At 39.7% G+C, this 14,945-nt stretch overlaps 1 protein-coding gene across 1 annotated transcript in view; it reads right to left on the reverse strand.

Annotated features, from left to right (window-relative positions):
• LOC114656110 (gamma-crystallin M2-like) overlaps positions 1-14,945 on the reverse strand; it is a 123,142-nt gene that overhangs the window by 2,442 nt on the left and 105,755 nt on the right. The gene's annotated exons all lie outside the window — the stretch shown is intronic.

A 14,945-nucleotide genomic window follows, 5' to 3' on the forward strand; every position in this document is an offset into this window, starting at 1 on the left:
CCTGTCTCGGAGGTCTACAGACAATTCCTTTGACTTCATGCTTGGTTTGTGCTCTGACATGAACTGTCAAGTGTGGGACCTTATATAGACAGGTGTGTGCCTTTCCAAATCATGTCCAACCAACTGAATTTACCACAGCTGGACTCCAATTAAGCTGCAGAAACATCTCAAGGATGATCAGGGGAAACAGGATGTACCTGAGCTCGATTTTGAGCTTCACGGCAAAGGCTGTGAATACTTATGTACATGTGCTTTCTCAATTTTTTTATTTTTAATAAATTTGCAAAAACCTCAAGTAAATTTTTCTCACGTTGTCATTATGGGGTGTTGTGTGTAGAATTCTGAAGAAAAAATTAAATTAAATCATTTTGGAATAAGGCTGTAACATAACAAAATGTGGAAAAAGTGATGCGCTGTGAATACTTTCTGGATGCACTGTAAATATATATATATATATATATATATAAATATATACACTACAGATACATTTTAACTTCATTTAAATAATGTATACCTGTTATTAAATGTGTGGACACAGTGGACAGCAGTAGTGGTGAACTGGAGCCCTGTTCAGGGATTGTTCCTGCCTCACGCTGTATGCTTCCTGGAACTTGCGCAACCCTGGATGGATAGATGGATGGAATACTTAAACATGTACTATGAAGATATTTTATTGTTCCGTAAAAATTTTGAAGAATCTGTGTTCTAAGCTTACAGATGGCTTGACTTTTATTAAAGAGCTGATTGTGTGGTGATTGGTTACTTGGAGAAAGAAAAGGAAGGACAGCAATTGGGGGTTAGTATGTTTGAGAGAGACAGTAGTGCTGCAATAAATTATTTAGAGGGTCGCGCACAACACAGCAACCATCTTGCAGGGGGCACGAATAATCTCTGGACAGGGCGCCTGCTCCTCACTACCCCTGTGCCACTGTTTAATCTTCTTCTTCTTCTTTCGGCTGCTCCCATTATGGGTTGCCGCAGCGGATCATCTTCTTCAATATCTTTCTGTCCTCTGCATCTTGTTCTGTTACACCCATCACCTGCATGTCCCCTCTCACCACATCCATAAACCTTCTCTTTGGCCTTCCTCTTTTCCTCTTGCCTGGCAGCTCTATCTTTGATACCTTTCTCCCAATATAATTGCCATCTCTCCTCTACATATGTCCAAACCAACACAATCTTGCCTCTCTGACTTTGTCTCCCAACCATCCAACTTGAGCTGACCCTCTAATGTACTCATTTCTAATCCTAAACATCCTCGTCACACCCAATGCAAATCTTATCATCTTTAACTCTGCTACCTCCAGCTCGGTCTCCTGCTTTCTAGTCAGTGCCATCGTCTCCAACCCATATAACAAAGCTGGTCTCACTACCGTCCTGTAGACCTTCCCTTTCACTCTTGCTGATATCTGTCTGTCACAAATCACTCCTGGCACTCTTCTCCACCCATTACACCCTGCTTGCACTCTCTTTTTCACCTCTCTTCCACAATCCCCATTACTCTGTACTGTTGATCTCAAGTATTTAAACTCATCCACATTCGCCAACTCTACTCCTTGCATCCTCACCATTCCACTGACCTCCCTCTCATTTAAACACATGTATTCTGTCTTGTTCCTACTGACCTTCATTCCTCTCTTCTCTAGAGCATATCTCCACCTCTCCAGGGTTTCCTCAACCTGCTCCCTACTATCACTACAGATCACAATGTCATCAGCAAACATCATAGTCCATGGGGACTCCTGTCTAATCTTGTCTGTCAACCTGTCCATCACCATTGCAAGTAAGAAAGGGATCAGAGCCGATCCCTGATGTAATCCCACCTCCACCTTGAATGCATCCGTCACTCCTACCGCAGACCTCACCATGGTCATACTTCCTTCGTACATATTCTGTACATCTCTTACATACTTCTCTGCCACTCCCGACTTCCTCATACAATACCACAACTCCTATCGAGGCGCCCTGTCATATGCTTTCTCCAGGTCCATGAAGACACAAGGCAACTCCTTCTGGCCTTCTCTATACTTCTCCATCAACACCATCAAAGTAAACATCACATCTGTGATGCTCTTACTTGGCATGAAACCATACTGCTGCTCACTAATCACCACCTCAGTTCTTAACCTAGCTTCCACATCTCTTTCCCATAACTTCATGCTGTGGCTCATCAATTTTATCCCCCTTTAGTTACTACAGTTCTGCACATCCCCCTTATTCTTAAATATTGGCACCAGTACACTTCTTCTCCACTCCTCAGGAATCATCTCATTTTCCAAGATTCCATTAAACAATCTGGTTAAGAACTCCGCTGCCATCTATCCTAAACACCTCCATGCTTCCACAGGTATGTCATCTGGACCAACGGCTTTTCCATTCTTCATCCTCTTCATAGCTGTCCTTACTTCCTCCTTGCTAATTCATTGCACTTCCTGATTCACTATCTCCACATCATCCATCCTCTTCTCTCTTTCGTTCTTTTGCATTCATCAGCCTCTCAAAGTACTCTTTCCATCTACTCAACACACTCTCCTCACTTGTGAGTACGTTTCCATCTTTATCCTTTATCACCCTAACCTGCTGTACATCTTTCCCAGCTCGCTCCCTCTGTCTAGCCAATCAGTACAGGTCCTTTTCTCCCTCCTTCGTGTCCAACCTCTCATACAACTCATCATATGCCTTTTCTTTAGCCTTCGCCACCTCTCTCTTCAACTTGCGCCTTATCTCCTTGTACTCTTTTCTACTTTCTGCATCTCTCTGACTATCCCACTTTTTCTTTGGGATCCTTTTTCCTCTGTATATTCTCCTGTACTTCCCCATTCCACCACCAGGTTTCCTTTTCCTCCTTCATCTTTCCAGATGTCATGCCAAGCACCCTTCTTGCTGTCACCCTTACTACATCTGCTGTAGTTTCCCAACAGTCTGGTAACTCTTCACTACCACCCAGTGCCTGTCTCACCTTCTCCCTAAACTCAACCTTGCAGTCTAACTTTATCAATTTCCACCATTTGATCCATGGCTCTGCCCTCGCTCTCTTTCCGCTTCTTGATCTCCAACGTCATCCTACAGACCACCATCCTATGCTGCTTAACTACACTTTCCCCTGCCACCACTTTGCAGTCTTCAATCTCCTTTAGATTGACTCTTCTGCATAGGATGTAATCTACCTGTGTGCATCTTCCTCCACTCTTGTACGTAACCCTATGTTCCTCCCTCTTCTTAAAATATGTATTCACCACAGCCATGTCAATCCTTTTGGCAAATCCACTATCCTCTGACCTTCTTCATTCCTCTCCTTGACACCACACCTACCCATCACCTCCTCGTCTCCTCTGTTCCCTTCACCAACATGTCCATAGAAATCCCTTGGGTACAGTGTTCATCACTTCATCCAACTCACTCCAAAAATCTTCTTTCTCATTCATTGCACACCCAACTTGTGGGGCATATGCACTAACAACATTCATCATCACACTTCCAATTTCCAGCTTCATAATCATTACTCTGTCTGACACTCTTTTCACCTTCAAAACACTCTTGACATACTGTTCCTTCAGAATAATCCCTACTCCATTTCTACTCCTATCCACACCATGATAGAACAATTTGAATCCACCTCCGATCTTCCTGGCCTTGCTCCCCTTCCATTTAGTCTCTTGCACGCACAATATATCAACCTTACTTCTCTCCATCATATCTGCTATCCCTCTCCCTTTACCAGTCACACTACCAACATTCAAAGTTCCTTCCTTCAGTTCCACTCTCTTTACCTTCCTCCTCTCCTCCTGCCTCAAGACACGTCTCCCCCTTTTTCTTCTTCTTCTTTGGCCAACAGTAGCCCAATTTCCGCCAGCACCCTGTTGGCTAACAGTACTGGTGGCAGTCGTTGTTGACCCGGGGCTCGACCGATCCGGTATGGAAATTTGTATTGTTGTCCGCATGTTGATTTGGCAAAATTTTACACCAGATGCCCCTCCTGACATAACCCTCCCCATTTATCTGGGCTTGGGACAAACACACTGGTTTGTGCATCCCCTGTGGCTGGGTTACTGTGTCACTATTTAATACATGCTTTAATTAATTTAATCATGAAAATGATATCAAGTATACATCTTAGTATTTAAATTGTTCAGAGAGCTGTAATATCATGAATGTAATGCATTCTGTGTCCTGTCAGCATAAGAGAAAGCCCATTTAAGAAGCACTTTACACACATGTGCGATTTACACACATAGAGTACATAGAAGAACACACAGAATATGAAACATTTAATGTGCTACTTTAGTTACGATGAGATTTGAGAAACTAGTAAATCAAAAGATTTAAAGATGAAGTTTATGACATTCTAATTTAAGGACAAAATAAACTCCATGATTAGAGTGGGAATTTTGAGATTAAAGTTGACATTTTGAGCTTTTTTTTCCACTGTGTCTGTATTTTTTTTCTTTTTTCTGTACCCTAATAAGCTTCCATATAACACTCAGATGGTGGGCTATGACTCGCCTTTTCACGGCGACTTTGATATCTGACAACTTCTTTTTTATTTCAGTCTATGTGCGACTTTCTGAACTTGAACTTTTGATCAGCTTCCTTTTGTTGTTTTTACAACTGCTTAAACCAACAAATAGTATGTTTTTCTTTGCCTCCACTTGGCATTCGCTGATATTCTTCTTTTTTCCCCTGTGCTTTTACCATTGTCTTTTCATAGAACGCTGAACTTAAGAGAATATTTATATTGATTTGCATATTCAAAGAGGCGTAATTCTGGGAGGGTTCTGGGATGGGTAGCAGGCACGTGCGCCAGCGTTACATTTCACGCAGTCTGGGATTTATGCACATACGTCGAAGTTGGTTTACGCACGGTTTTATACATCTGAATTTTTTTGTGTGTACTCACATTTCGACTTTTGCCCGTATGCCATGTTTTAGTGTGAATCCTACACACGGCGTTATGCATGAGGCACCTGATCTTTTTACATGGAATTTCAACTTTTCAGGTCAGACTTAGACTGCTTTTGTATGTAATACTAAATCCAATATAAACACATGTGAATGTTGTAGGATAGGCCTTCTTTATTGTTGCATGTTTGCAGGGTACTTTTATATTAAGGGATTGTCCATTCTAGTTTTGATACCACGCCCTGATAAAGGGTTTATATAAGGCACCTCTTCTTCTGCAAGAAGAATGCCTCCTTTAGTTTGCCGAACCGAATTGAACGTACATTTATCAATATTCATTGCTGAGGAACTGAATGATGATTGTACTGTTCCAATGGCTTCTAGTCAACCTGAATTTGTATACATAAATGATTATACTATATTGTATATTGGGAGTCAAGCAAGTTAAATATATATATTTATTATATGTCCTACATTTCAATAAAGAACACAATCCCAGGTAGCAAACACACCCTGCTGGAGACAATTGCAAATGATCATTTCCTTGTAAGAGTAACTTACGTCCAAAATAAAGCCATTTCATTTGGATTTCTAAGTCAGAAAACACGCCAAGATCAAAACCCGAAAATCTGACTAATCTTTCATCAAGTTAAAACATAGTTCAAGAAACGTAGAAAAATGCACTAATGCTAGGAAAACAATAACTAAAGCAAACACAAATTCTCATATGGACTACCCATCAGACTTGGATAGTGAGTAAGTGCCCAGCACAAACTGTATCACTTTGACCTGGTGATATTGTGTGTGCATACTTCAAGGCCATTTTCTATAGCAACATCAGGACAACACTGCCATAAAAATGGTGGAGATCAAAGTAAACAAAACGGCATTGAGAGGAGACCCATTCAAATTCAACAATATCCAAATAAACAAAACACTAATGTCAGGAATGGATTCAGAATTCCAACAATCCATTTTGACTAAGTAATCGATGCAAAAAAAAATTACAAATATAAACATTATAAACAAAGTATAGTAAGTCCCCTACATATGAACACATTTCATTCCAAGAGCATGTTCGCAAGTCCACTTTATTCATAAGTCCAGCAAAATTAGCCTAGGCATCCAACGAACACAATGCAACCCCCAACCCTCAACTCCTATAGAAAACATGTACATGTACTGCTATTTGTACATAAGAAAGTGCTTTTAAAAGTTAGTATTTGTATTTTGTTACAGATTTCTTGTGTATCTTTACAATTAATAGAAGAAACTTATTTTTTTGTTTCCATTGCTTTCTGTTAGCTGACAGAACTGTTTCAGGTCACCTACATGTGCAGACCTAACCTACCTCTCCTTAACTCATATAGAAAACATATTTGTACTGTACAGTACACAAGAAATTGCTTTTAAAAGTTAATATTTGCCTTTTTGTTATAGATTTCTAGTGCATTTTAACAACAAACAAGTGAAAGTTATTTTTTAAATCCATTGTTTTCCATCAGCTGATCTCGGTACAGTTGACTCACTTACTGCTAGTGAACAAGCCTATGTGATTGTCTTCTATTTCACATACAAAGTGAGCAGTTGGATGGCATCATGACTTCACACCTACTGCCCATTACTTAATATTGATGCCCAGTAAGTTTTTGCGATGAAGATTCATAGAAGGTTTTAAAGTGAGGACAAAAAAAAAAAAAAACAGTTTGAGTGTATCGAAATAACAAAATAATAGCCCTTGCTAAGCCCACAGTACTCCTGGTGGGATGCTCATATCTAAAGATCATACATTGTAGTCGATTAGGACAAGTCGATGAGAACAAGCTGTTCATGAGATTTGACCAAAGGTCCCTATTGCGCCTGTGTTCCACTACACTGCTTGGATTTGTATGGCATGTTAATGTAGTTCTCTGAGTGAAGAAAAACTTACCCTTAATGGTTTTCCAACAGTGCCCCCATGCTGTTGTTGAACACACTTATTTCCAGACATCTTGGGCTTGAAAGAAAGTGCGTTAACTCAGCGTAAACAGATACAGCCAAAAGCACAACCACGGGGGTATTTTTCGTACGTCGTTTAAATCATCCGAGATCAGGTGCCTCATCTTGGATAAGTTAATGCCGGTGACACTCATCCGGGATAGGTCGGTTTTTCAAATGCAGAGGTGTAGTAGATTAGTTTAGCTGGATCTAATCATACGAGATGAATGCGCATGCCCGCGCTGAGGGAAAAGCCCATATATATTGAGTCTAGAAAACATGATCAGCAAGTCTTTGATAGGCTGTAACAAAATGACGAAAGAACGGGCACATTTTTTTTTTCACACACGCGGCGCAAGACCTTTTATTCGAAGGGCATGAAGAATTTCAAGATTTAATATTCACAAGGGGTAACACTGCAAAAGCAGCCCAGACCAGAAAAGACGGCTAGCAAAAAGTGGCCAACAAATTAAACGCTAAGTAGTGTGCATTGTACTTACTGAATGCAGAGTTTCATTTCCTATGTGTCAGATTAATTATTATTTAATATGTCATCATTCCAGATCAAACGTGAGCACAAGGACAACATGGGAACAGGTTAAAGTGAAGTACAAGAATATACTTCAAACTGGTAAATATTGGTATATAACTATTTAAAGAATTGTTGACATAAATAATCATATATAATATAAAAATCATTAATTGTAAAGCTAATAAGAAGGCAGACAAGCAAAAAACAGGTGGAGGTCCTCGCGGTCCAGACCTAACCCCTGCAGAAGAGTTGGCTCTCCAGCAAAATGCCCATCGCCCTGTTTCTGAGGGCATTTCAGGGGGAAGCTCCTCCTCAGAACCAGTGGCAGGATGCAGTGGTCACTTCATTTCAGGTAAAGGATGGTCATTACATATATTTGTCCTCCATGTGTGCCATAGGTATGTTCCATATAGCCCTCTTTTTTGTTGGGTCAGTTGCAGGGAATGTCATATCCCTTGAACCTGTGTCTGACCAACGAGATATTAACGAAGGTCAAATATTTCATGATGACACTGTCTGATTATTCATCAGGAGGAGAAGTACATTTTCCAAATAATGTTTGATCAAACTCCACTCTGATCAGTCCCATGTGCCCCAATCACATTTGGAAATCCTGGTAATGAGAATGTTAGACTGATTGAGATTCTTCATGGAACTGTGGGTGTTTTTGCCTGTGTATTACCTACCTGCAATGGCATGAAACGCCTCTTTTATTGTCTGCACACGCAGGTATCCAGGAAACACTATGAAAACCCAAAGGAAATATTTCAGAGCCAAACAGACTTTACGAATTGCCTGGCAAACCGCACTTTTAGTTAGATTTTCCGCATCGCCTACAGTATATAAAAAAGTGCTGCTTGCAAAAAACCTCAAAGCAATGCATACTGTCTGTGTGGTTGTGAGAGCCCGACTTCGCCTAGTTTGACTTCGAATATAAGGTGCTAATAAATCTTTGAGGTACAATATTACCCCTCGGCTAAAGCGGTATCTTTCGAAAAGAATTTCCTCCGGGAGCAATAAAGGATCTTGTCGATCGCGCAAAACCCTCTCTATATGAAATTCTCTTCGTATAATTTGCGCACCAATATCAATTGGTCGCTCATTCATGAACGGCGTAAACTAATTATGTGTGTAAACTAATCCTTGTTTACGTAGAGCAAACCTGCTCTGAGCAGGTTTGAGGATTAGTATGTGTTGCTATGACAACACTTCCAGCAAGAGTTTCGAAAAACCGACAGATCCAGGATCAGGCCAAATCATCAACAATTACATCCGGCTAAACGACTAATCCACGTACGAAAAATACCCCCCTCTTGTAGAGGGTGTATGCATGTGACTAAGAATGTAAGCAATAATAGCATGGGTTCCATGTTCCGCCTACCGGCAGACACATAAACTAACTTACACGTTGTCACCAAATTTGAAGTTATGCTGCACTTTTTAAATTATCTCTTATTTAATTAATTTTAAATTATTAGACTTCCAAGTTTGTATATTTGAACATTCATAACTTGAATGTTCGTATGTAGGGGACTTACTGTATACGCATAACAGCCACAGTCTGAGAAAACGATTATTCAGTGAGTAAACTATAATGGTTCAGGGTTCTATCCCTGGCTCAAGTATATTTTCTTTTATCGTAAGTTTTTGTGCTTTTGATTTTTTTTATATATTGATGTTTATTCTGTTTTTGGTCTAATTTTGTAGCTGTTGTATGTATGTAACAGTGTGATGTGCATTAAGTTTCAATTATTTATTATTTTAAGATTACATGCACCAGTTTTCTTTGCTCTTTTCCCAGTCTCCTTTATGTGGAGCCAAAGGAGGCAGGGCCACCTGATTATGCAGCTGGGGATTGCCCCAGATAGTATTTAAGTTGAAGCTTCTGTTATGCTGGAACTTCGGCATTCCATTTTGTTTTCGATTCCTGTTTGATTCCATGTTCTTTAACACAGTTACATTTGTTAAACCCAAATAGACTCACTGAGGCTCATTAATTTTCATTTTACCTGAAGACTACCAGATATGAAGGATTATATAGTAGTGCTGTAGTTTGAGGGTATGTGTTTGTTTGTTCGTGATTTGTCTATTTTGCTTAATATATGTTTATTTAATTAATGTTATGGGTCTTGTTCAACTCTTGGCAGTTAACACTTTACAGTACATATGTTGATGGTGTTGGTATTGATTAGCCTCTGAATATCCATCCATCCATTATCCAACCCGCTGAATCCGAACACAGGGTCACGGGGGTCTGCTGGAGCCAATCCCAGCCAACACAGGGCACAAGGCAGGAACCAATCCCGGGCAGGGTGCCAACCCACCGCAGGACACACACAAACACACCCACACACCAAGCACACACTAGGGACTATTTAGAATTGCCAATCCACCTAACCAGCATGTCTTTGGACTGTGGGAGGAAACCGGAGCGCCCGGAGGAAACCCACGCAGACACGGGGAGAACATGCAAACTCCACGCAGGGAGGACCCGGGAAGCAAACCCAGGTCCCCAGGTCTCCCAACTGCGCCACCGTGCCGCCCCAATATATTTTATGGTACTGTGAAATTTTTGCTCACTTTTTGATGAAGTCCAAAACATAAAATTGTAAAAAACATGGTGCTTCAGCTTTGCCCATTTTCTCAAGCAGAGGGACACCCCTGAAATAATAACAAAGTGCTGTTTTCATCCTGTCTACTTTACTCCATTCACTCACAACCTAGTGCTACGTTCTTCTACCCATTCTCCTTCAGCACTCTGTTTTCTTCCATGCCCCCAAAATGGGCTTCTGTTATCAGCACATTCCTACTTAACCTTCATCCTTGTCCCACAGAGCCTAGTGGAGATGTCCCATGTTTCCTTTGAACTCTTCCTCTAAAATATCTCCCATTCTTCATTGTTGGCTGCAGGAGATCTCATAGTCTTCTAGGTTGAATAGTACAATGTATGTGCATGATGTGTATGCTGTTTTATGATATACTAAAGCTGAGGAAGCAGATGTGATCTTCCAGAAACTTTGAGACCACAACAGCAAGTGTAACTCTGGAAGTAAAAACACTAAAGTACAGCTACTCACACTGTGAAAAATTATGAATGAAAAAAACATGTATGTGCAAATACTGTCATCTTCCTTCAGAACAGTATGTTAGCAGTAAAAATGATTTTTCTAAGTACAACCCCATTTCTAAAGTCCAGACAAGATGTAAAATGCAAAAAGTCGGATGTGAGCTTCAGTAGATTTTACGCCGTAGGAACCAAGTTAACCGAACTATTCTATAACATTTCAATAATTATTTACTGCTCTGGTGCATATCTTTCTGATCATAAAATAGATCATTATGATAGAAATTGATGAGAATAATTCACTATTAATTGTAGAATTATGGTGTTTGAGGGTCCCTCTGGACTGCCTCTTTCTCCTGCATGATTTGGCTCAAAAACTAATAAACTTGTTATGAGATGACGATGTGCTTAAGTTTCAAGTTTGGTATTTTAACGTCCTGCCGTTTTAGCTCTAGAACATCCTCAAGAAACTATGACAGACAGACACACACCCATCCTCGAGATATCAATGTTTGCTATAATGCTGAAAGCCGGTTTTTCCCCATTTCAACTGCTCAGCGGTCCAGGGCCCCTGTTGGCATATTTTGAGCTTCCTAATGCACCACATATTTTAACAGGAGGCAGGTCTATACTGCAAATGGGCCACACTCTTCATCAGTTCAGCCACACTGATCTAATAGGTGCTAACTCTGACTTGGCATTGTCATGCTGAAATAAACATGGACATTCCTGAATAAATGTTGGCATCAAATATTGCTCCAAAATGCATATGTACCCTAGAGCATTAATGGTGCCTTCACAGGTGTACATGTATACTAACTTCCCCCCCCCCCCGCCCCATACCATAACAGAAGCTAATTTTTGAACTTGGTGTTGGTAACAAAGGATGATCCTTATTGTCTTTGGTCTGGAGAACACAATGTCCGTTTTCTCCAAAAACGTTTCCACTTTGTGTCATTCTATCTTGGATGAGCTTTTGCCTTAAGAAGTCGCCAGTGTTTCTTGATGTTGAATGATGTATGGCTTCCGCTTTGCATAACATAGTTTTAGCTTCCTTTTGTAGATGCTACAACAAACTGTGTTTAGTAATAATCATTTTTGAAGTACTCCTGAGAACCATGTGTTTGCACTCATTCTTCTTCTTCTTTCGGCTGCTCCCGTTAGGGGTTGCCACAACGGATCATCTTGTTTGTATTGTAGTCCGCATATTGATTTGGCAAAATTTTACACCGGATGCCCTTCCTGACATAACCTTCCTGTGTTTGCATTCATTACAAGCAGATTTTTTATGCATTGTCATCTGAGGTCTTGAAGATCACAGTCATTCGATGATGGATTTACAAATACAAATTTCCCTGGACAATCTCTTAATGTTATGGACCACTGACGGTGAAATCCCTAAATTTTTTGCAATCATATGTTAAGAAACATTGTTTCTAAACTGTTTGACTATTTTTTCACTTGGTTTAGCATGAAATGGTGAGCTTCCACCCATCCTTAAATGACAGAGCCTTTCCGGGATGCTCCATTAATATCCAATCGTGATAGCATCACCTGTTACCTGATCATCTATTTACCTGTGGAAAGTTACAAATAGGATTTCTGACATATTTCATGGGTAACCTTTATGGAGCCTGTTGCAGGCATCAAAACTGGAATTAGCTTATGTTCCATGTGTATTTTAATTTTATAAGGGAACGAAATTATATCTTGTCTTTGGCTTTTTTTTTAGCTTTAAAAAATGAGTAGATGATCATTTACACATCACAGGCAGGAGTGGACTGGGTCTCAAAACAGGCCTGGGCATCCTTCAATGAGTGAGTTGACAAGGTTGACCCACTCAGCCCATTATTCATTGTAATTTTCTTAAAATTTGTCATGAGTACGCGGCTCGGTACTTGTTATGAGCCTATGATATAAACTCTATTTAAACTGTTGCCAAACTTAATCTGTACACTGTTGTTTAGACACAACTTAAAATTTGACGACATGCTTAGAAATAAAATTTAATTAAAAACAAAAATTTAGTAACACGGTTTACATATTATTAGAGTACATGTCAAATGTCAATGTCATGTCCAAGTGCCAGTACCCTTGTAGGCTAGTAGCTTACACAGTTTGCTGCTTTTAGTAGCCACATCATCAACAATACTGTTAGTGTCAAGTCTGGCTAGTATACTTGTCTCCACCGACATCAACATCCATCCATCCATCCATTTTCCAACCCGCTGAATCCAAACACAGGGTCACGGGGGTCTGCTGGAGCCAATCCCAGCCAACACAGGGCACAAGGCAGGAACCAATCCCGGGCAGTGTGCCAACCCACCGCAGCGACATCAACATGAACGCCTCAAAAAGTTCTTGTGTCATTGTGTAGGATCATACTAATAATCACAGCTGAAAACCACTAATTATCGCTCATGACAACAACCAGAGAACAATAAAATACATAATACATAATCTAAACTAATTATTAGTACCAAAGAATTTAAATACTAGATGTGAGATAAAATAAATTGCAATAATGTATATGCTAACTGAAATCTAGCGGTATCGAAACAGAAATCGGCAAAAAGCAGTTTTGACCAAATTTTTCACTGCAACATTGTGTACTAACAACTAAAACAACTTGATGACGTAAATACGGTATATTATATAGGAATATAGGAAGTCAATTTCTAAATATGGAGGATACTGAGAAACTAACTCATGCATTTATTTTTTAACAGGATTGACTATTGCAATATATTACACACAGGCAGCTCAAATCATTCTATATACAGCTCTCAGTTAATTCAAAATGCTGCTACCAGAATAATTACAAGAACTAGAAAGTACAAACACATCACTTCATATTTTCAAGTCTTTATTCTGGCTTCCAGTTAAATTCAGGGCTGGTTTTAAAATCCCCCTACTTACATTTTGTATGAAGGTTTAATGGCCAAGGCCCCACTTACCTATCTGAATTTCTTGTTACTTACAGACCAGAGCACACATTAAGATCTCAAGTTGCTAGCCTATTAAAGACTCCATGGATTAATAAAATAACAGTCAGAGTTCAAATTTTTAGCTAGAGTGCCTCAAGTCTTTAGAATGATCTGCCTGTCTCAAATACCTCTTCGGGTTCAGCTTTTAAATCCAAACTGAAGATTCACGACTTTAGTTTAGCATACCCTGACCAGAGTTGCAAGTTAGTTCTTCATATTGCATCTCCATTTGTTAATCAGTTGTATAAAAATATACAATACAATAATTATGACCCATTACTAATACTCTTCTACTCTGTTTCTCTGTATCCTGCTGCACACTGAACCGTTTGTTGTATTTCCTATCTGGGATTCAAATTCTTGTTCTATGTCTTTTTCGTGTTCATTTTGATTCCTTAATTTATGTTGTTTTAAAATTAATTTCAGACATCGTTATTTGCGTTGTGTATTATTGGGTAGCTTCCCAAGAGATGGAGCCACCTACCCACCACCACTAGGGACTGCCATCAGCCCTTTGAAGGCAGAAGATATCCCATAGTTCCATTTGAATGCTCTTGGGAGTCAATGAGTAGTTATTTGTGATTTATTGGATTATTAAACCTTATGCTCTATTTTTTTAACTTGGATGTTGGATTCTGTATTAGGACTTTATTTGCTTTTGATTGTCTTTGCAGGCAGTTCATTTTAGAGTTTTTTATGCTTTGTGGAGCGTCTTGTAATTAAGGAGCATTTTTGTAAAACAAAATTTTTGATTTTGTTAAGAGCCTGTGCTTACCCTTGTTACTAGCTAGAATTTTGACATCCTTTTGCCCCCTCTAGTGGCCATTTATAGAAATATTTTTGGACTCTGTACGCTGAGGAACAAGAAGTTTACTAAACCATTGCTCTACTTCCAAGCTGTTTTCATCCCTGTGATACTTTGAGAATTGGAGTAAATATATTTAAAGGTTCTGTCATCATATTAAAAGGCACCAGACAAGACATAGAGTGTAGAATGCCTAGCAGGGCAGTTGGCCTAAGTCTCTAAGACTGTAACACTGTCTGATTTTCTCTTGACTTTGTTATAAATGACCATGGACCCCAAAGAGGTTTATTTTCTCAAGGCGGGTTGCTAACTGCAGTCTTTATTTTCTTGTCCTCTGATGTATTGCAGGATTTTATTCATATTAATCAGGTTCAAACTACTTTAATTTCCTCTCTGTTTAAACAAATCTATTCCTTTATGTGTATTCATTAGATAATTTGTGTCACACATGCATGTAAGTGGATCATCCTGTAAGCTCTTTTGAGGTATGTACTTCCACCATGAGTTGAAAGAGGGCACTGGCGCTAACCTTATCCTCTGAACATGCCCAGTGAGGGCAGCTGACTCTGTCCTTTCTGGTCCCCTCACTACATATCCCGCGGTTCCAGGGAAGCAGGCGTCACTCGTTTCAAGAACGCACCACAGGACAGAACTCCTTCCTACTGTGACTCTCACAGGCTT

Source organism: Erpetoichthys calabaricus, chromosome 8 (assembly GCF_900747795.2).
Source record: "Erpetoichthys calabaricus chromosome 8, fErpCal1.3, whole genome shotgun sequence".
In the NCBI taxonomy this organism is placed as follows: domain Eukaryota; kingdom Metazoa; phylum Chordata; class Cladistia; order Polypteriformes; family Polypteridae; genus Erpetoichthys; species Erpetoichthys calabaricus.